Genomic DNA, 6440 nt, shown 5'->3' with positions numbered 1-6440 from the left:
CAGTTATAATTGTAAGGATAGAATCAAAATTTGCGGAAACACCCCAAAACTCATTCCAATTGATACTCTAAGGATCCTTACACATATTCTCACTACTCCCCAATTGTGAATAACTCATCCCTTACCTCTAAGCACGCTCGCGTGTGTATTGTGACACCAATAGTGGCATCTCTAGCGGTTTCCTAAGATTCCTCAAGTTTTTCCTCTGACTGCTCTGATAGGGTTCCCAAATGTTAAAGAGGAGGAGAAGGGATTGAAGCCTCCATTCCACTGTCTATGTGCGATGAGTATCTCTCCCTCCATAGATGTTATTTTGCAAATCCCAGCAATGAAGATGTGTGGAAATGAATCGTGAACCACATACAAAATTTCACGATAATCCAACGGTTAACGAGTCCGGGATCATAGTTTTACTGGGACAGTTTTTGGGTTTCTGCGGGAAGAAAAAAACTACGATGCGAAGTGTATTTCTCTCAGCTCCGACATGATTTCGTAATTCCCAATGGTGAGAATGTATGGAAATGCGTTCCGAACCAACATGACAAATATCAAGTAGTTTAACAAGACATGATTGGAAGATGAGCAGCCAATAATAAGATGAACTCTCGATTGATTAGGAGACAATAATTTTAAATCAAGAAGGATCACTCATCCAGAATCAACAACAGATATTCCAAATGAATTCTATAAACGAAAACATGGCCACAATGTACACTCATATGGAGATGTTAACAATCACTTGATTGTGACAGAAACATTAGTAATCCAATTGTTTTATGTAGGCTCATAACACAAAGAATGAATTATATTCAAGCTTGCAAGTGTAATCGAATTACTTGACTTAAGCACGCAACACAAAGAATAGGTTGCCCTAGAATCAAAAGGTAGGGTCAAAAGAGTATTCTTTATGAAATATATCTTGATATGAGTCATCGAACTATAGCGTATTAGCATCACTAAGAACAAGAAATGACAAACAACCATACTATCTATGCAATTAAGGCAAAACACCATACTACAAGTGATGTAGCTCCATGTGGAGCTTGTAGGTCTTGAATCTTCTTCATCAATGGAGTCCTTTACTTCTTGAAGACCATGGCAGTGAAATGGAAAAGGAAGAAAGATGATTGGAGATGCCACATCAAGGAGAAGATGAGTCAAGAAGAAGCTCACCACCATAGTAAGCCATGGATAAGAGCTTGAAGGTAGGAGAAGAATAGTGGAGGGAGAGGGAGAGAAGGAGCACAAAATTTTGTGCCTCAAATGAGGTCTAAACTTTGAAGTGTAATTCTCTAATGATCAAAGTTCAAAAAATGCACACACATGGCCTCTACTTATAGCCTAAGCGTCACACAAAATTCGAGGGAAATTTGAATTCAAATTTCACTTGAATTTGTAGAGCCAAATTTTAGAGCCAAAATTTCACTAATTATGATTAGTGAATTTTAGATAATATTGACGTGTAAATAGAAGTTAATAGAAGTTAGTGGTAGTTTCTTGTAAATAGGAGTTATGTGGAGTAGTTATATGGAGTAGTTATGTGGAGTAGTTTTAAATATATTGTAACTGCAGTAGTCTATATATTGTAACTTTGTAACTGCAGTAGTTGAATTTGAAGATTAAGAAAAAGAGCATTCTCTCTAAAACTTGTATGTCATTGTTCTTTTTAACAATTGGTATCAGAGCTCCATTGTAGGGGCCTGATATTGAGTGCATGTGACGAAAACAGTGAGTGTGTGAGGAAAACAGTGAGTGTGAGTCAAGAAAGAAACTGCAGTTTTTCTTTCTTTCGAGTAGAACGAGTTGAGAAGAATGGCAGAAGGTGGGAGTAGCAGTTTCGTGCAGCCTGCAATTCCAAGGTTTAATAGTCATTATGATCATTGGGCAATGTTGATGGAGAATTTTCTCCGCTCCAAAGAATATTGGGATCTCATTGAGAATGGGATATTGATGGTGGCAGATGGAATAGAGCCTACGGAGGCACAATGCAAATTGATCGAGGAGCAGAAGTTGAAGGACTTAAAGGTAAAGAATTACCTTTTCCAGGCAATAGATCGTGAAGTCCTTGAAACAATCCTCAAGAAGGACACGACAAAAAATAAATGGGATTCAATGAAGCAAAAATTTCAAGGTTCAACCAGGGTCAAAAGGGCTCAACTGCAAGCTTTACGCAAAGATTTTGAGATTCTTCAAATGAAGGAAGGAGAAATAATGAATGCATATTTTTCTCGTAATTTAACCATAGCCAACAAAATGAAGGCTCATGGTGAAAGTATGACTGAAACAATCATTACTGCAAAGATTTTGAGATCAATGATCTCAAAATTTGATTATGTGGCATGCTCAATTGAAGAATCCAACAACTTAGACATGATGACTATTGATGAGTTGCAAAGTAGTCTTCTTGTTCATGAGCAGAGGATGAGAAGTCATGGAGAAGAAGAGCAGGTTTTGAAGATCTCCCACGAAGACAAAGCAAGTAGAAGAAGAGGTAGAGGTAGAGGTAATGGTTCATTTAGAGGAGGTCGAGGAAGAGGAAGACAATTATTCAATAAAGCTGTTATTGAATGTTTCAAATGTCACAAGTTAGGACACTATCAATATGAATGTCCTGATTGGGAGAAAAATGCCAATTATGTTGAATTAGAGAGGAAAAAGATAAAGAATTGTTATTAATGTCTTATGTTGAATTGGAGCAAGACAAAATAGAAGAAGTGTGGTTCCTTGACTCCGGTTGCAGCAATCATATGACTGGAAACAAGGAGTGGTTCTCAGAACTGGATGAAAGCTTTAGCCAAACTGTAAAACTTGGCAATAACACCAGAATGGCTATTGTGGGAAAAGGTATCATTCGTATGCAAGCGAATGGATTTACTCAGGCAATTTCTGGTGTCTATTATGTTCCTGAACTTAAGAATAATCTATTGAGCATAGGGCAACTTCAAGAAAAAGGATTAAGTATTTTGATTTAACATGGGAAGTGTAGGATATATCATTCTAAGAAAGGATTAATTATGCAGTCAGATATGAGTGGAAATAGAATGTTTTCTGTGTTGGCTACCATGATACCAAAAGCTTCTTCGTGTTTCCAAATTGTATCAGAAAAAGAATTTCATCTTTGGCATTGTCGGTCTGGTCACTTAGGCTATAATAGATTGAGGACACTTTTTGATAAGAAGATGGTAATTGGGTTGCCTTCGGTCAAGATTCCAAAGAAGATATACATAGAATGTTTAACTGGAAAGCAACACAGAAACTCTATGCCTAAGAAGAGTTTATGGAGAGCATCAAACAAGTTACAACTTGTGCATGCAGACATATGCGGGCCTATTAAACCAGAATCAAATAGCAATAAGAGGTACATCCTAAGTTTTATTGATGATTTCACTCGTAAAACTTGGATTTATTTCTTACATGAAAAATCAGAAGCTTTTTCCATGTTTAGAAATTTTAAAGCTCATGTTGAAAAGGAGATTGGTGCATATATTGCTTCTTTGAGGACAGATAGAGGTGGTGAATTTACCTCAAATGAGTTTGTAGAATTTTGCAAAAATCAAGGCATTTGTAGACAATTGACTGCAACCTATACTCCTCAACAAAATGGAGTTGCAGAGAGGAAAAATAGAACGATAATAAACATGGTGCGTTCTATGTTAGCTGAGAAGCAGGTTCCTAAAATGTTTTGGCCCGAAGCTGTAAAATGGAGTGTGCATATCCTTAATATATGTCCTACTGTGGCTGTGCAGAACAAAACTCCAGAAGAGGCATGGAGCAATGTGAAGCCAATGGTTGATTATTTTCGAGTTTTTGGGTGTGTAGCTCATGCACATGTCCCAGACCAGAAGAGAAGCAAATTAGATGAAAAAAGCAAGAAGTGTGTTTTCTTGGGAGTAAGTGATGAATCAAAGGCATACAGATTATATGATCCAGTTTCCAAGAAAATCATCATTAGCAAGGATGTGATTTTTCAAGAAGATGAATGCTGGAATTGGGGCAATAGCAATGAAGAATGCATATAAGATGTTTTAAAGTGGAACGATGATGGTGATGAGAATAACATGGAAGAAGGAATAGAAAACAATGAAGAAGAAGGTAACATTGAAGGAGAAGGTAGTGATGTTGATACAAGAAACTCAAGTGAAACTGGTGTTTCTTCTAGTGAATCAACTGAAAATGATTCACCAATTCTGAATGAAGGGAGGGTAAGAGGACCACCATCTTAGGCAATAGACTATGTAACAGGTGAAGGTTTGTCAGATGAAGATGGTCTGAATGCTATGATAATGCTCACTGAAGATAACCCACTTACATTTGAACAAGCTGTCAAGAGTAAGAAGTGGAGGGATGCAATGATGGCAGAGATAGAGTCAATAGAAAAGAACAAGACTTGGGAGTTAACTATTCTACTGAAAGGGGTGAAGCCAATTGGAGTTAAGTGGGTTTTCAAGACCAAACTTAATGAGAAAGGAGAGGTAGACAAGTACAAAGCAAGGCTAGTGGCGAAGGGGTATGCACAACAGTATGGAGTTAATTATACTAAAGTTTTTGCTCCAGTTGCTAGACTTGACACCATTCGATTAATACTTGCTTTGGCAGCACAAAACAATTGGGATGTTTTTCAACTAGATGTAAAGAGTGCATTTCTTCACGGTGAACTCAATGAAGAAATATTTGTGCAACAACCATTGGGATATGAGAAGAAAGGGGAAGAAGGCAAAGTTTACAAGCTAAGAAAGGCATTGTATGGCTTGAAGCAAGCACCAAGGGCGTGGTATAGCAAGATAGAGGCTTACTTTGTTCGAGAAGGCTTTGAAAGGTGTTTATGTGAACACACACTGTTCACAAAGTCGAAGGAAGTAGGTAAAATTTTAATAGTAAGTCTTTATGTTGATGATTTAATATATACTGGAAATGATAAAAGTATGTATGATGATTTTAAGAATTCCATGATGTTGGAATTTGACATGACTGATTTGGGGAAGATGAGATATTTTCTCGGGATTGAAGTAATACAAAGTTTAGATGGGATTTTTATGTGTCAAAGAAAGTATGCTCATGAAATTCTAGGAAGGTTTGGAATGGATAAAAGCAATCCAGTGAAGAATCCTATTTTTCCAGGCACGAAATTGTCAAAGGATGAAGCAGGAACCAAAGTTGATGAAACTTTGTTCAAACAGGTAGTTGGCAGTCTGATGTACTTGACTGCAACTCGAACTGATTTGATGTATGGAGTGAGTCTTATTAGTAGATTCATGTCTTGCCCAACTGAATCTCATTGGCTTGCAGCAAAAAGAATATTAAGGTATTTGAAAGGTACAACTGAGCTTGGAATTTTCTACAAAAAGGATGGTTGCACAAATTTGGTGGCTTACACCGACAGTGATTTTGCTGGTGATTTGGATGATCGTAGGAGCACTTCTGGCTTTGCATTCTTACTTGGTTCTGGAGCAGTTTCATGGTCTTCTAAAAAACAGCCTGTAGTGACATTGTCTATTACTGAGGCTGAATACATAGCTGCTGCGTTTTGTGCCTGTCAGTGTATTTGGTTGAAAAGAGTCTTAGAGAAACTTGGTCATAAGGAGGAAAATAGTACTTTGATTCAATGTGACAATAACTCTACTATACAACTATCAAAGAATTCTGTTTTTCATGGCAGAAGCAAACATATTGATATAAGGTTTCATTTTCTTAGAGATTTGACCAGAGACAAAATTGTGGAGTTGAGTTACTGTAATTCTCAAGAACAGGTTGCTGACATAACAACAAAACCTCTCAAGTTAGAACAATTCTTGAAATTACGGAGTATGCTGGGAATGGTTGATGCGTCAGTTATAAACTAAATGTTTGTTTTTCTTTTTAGTTTAAGGGAGGGAATGTTGACGTGTAAATAGAAGTTAAGAAGAGTTGAAGGACCAAAGTAAAAAAGCTTTTTCTATATTACTTGAATTCAAATAGGTACATATATATATAGAGAGTACAAAAGAGAGAGAGGGAGGAGAGAGGCTATGACAGTGACAATGCACTGTTGCCTTTTGAAAAAAAAGGCTACCAACTAAGTTACCAAACATGGCTAAATTACAAGGATATTCAACACTCCCCTTCAAGCTGGAGCATATAAATCATATGCACCAAGCTTGGTACATATAGTCTGAATCTTGGGTCCTCTTAAGGACTTAGTCAAAATATCCGTTGGCTGATCATTAGAACCAATGAACTCAGTGACAATCTCCTTGGACAGAAGCTTCTCTCGAATGAAATGACAATCAATCTCTATATGCTTGGTCCTCTCATGGAAGACTGGGTTTGAGGCAATATGAAGAGCAGCCAGATTATCACAATACAACTTCATTTGCAACTCTTCACAAAACCTCAATTCTTGAAGAAATTGTTTGATCCACATGAGCTCACATGTAACCATAGCCATAGATCGATACTCAGCT

The sequence above is a fragment of the Glycine max genome, chromosome 6, assembly GCF_000004515.6.
Source record: "Glycine max cultivar Williams 82 chromosome 6, Glycine_max_v4.0, whole genome shotgun sequence".
NCBI lineage: Eukaryota > Viridiplantae > Streptophyta > Magnoliopsida > Fabales > Fabaceae > Glycine > Glycine max.
Note: the sequence above shows the minus strand (reverse complement) of the source record.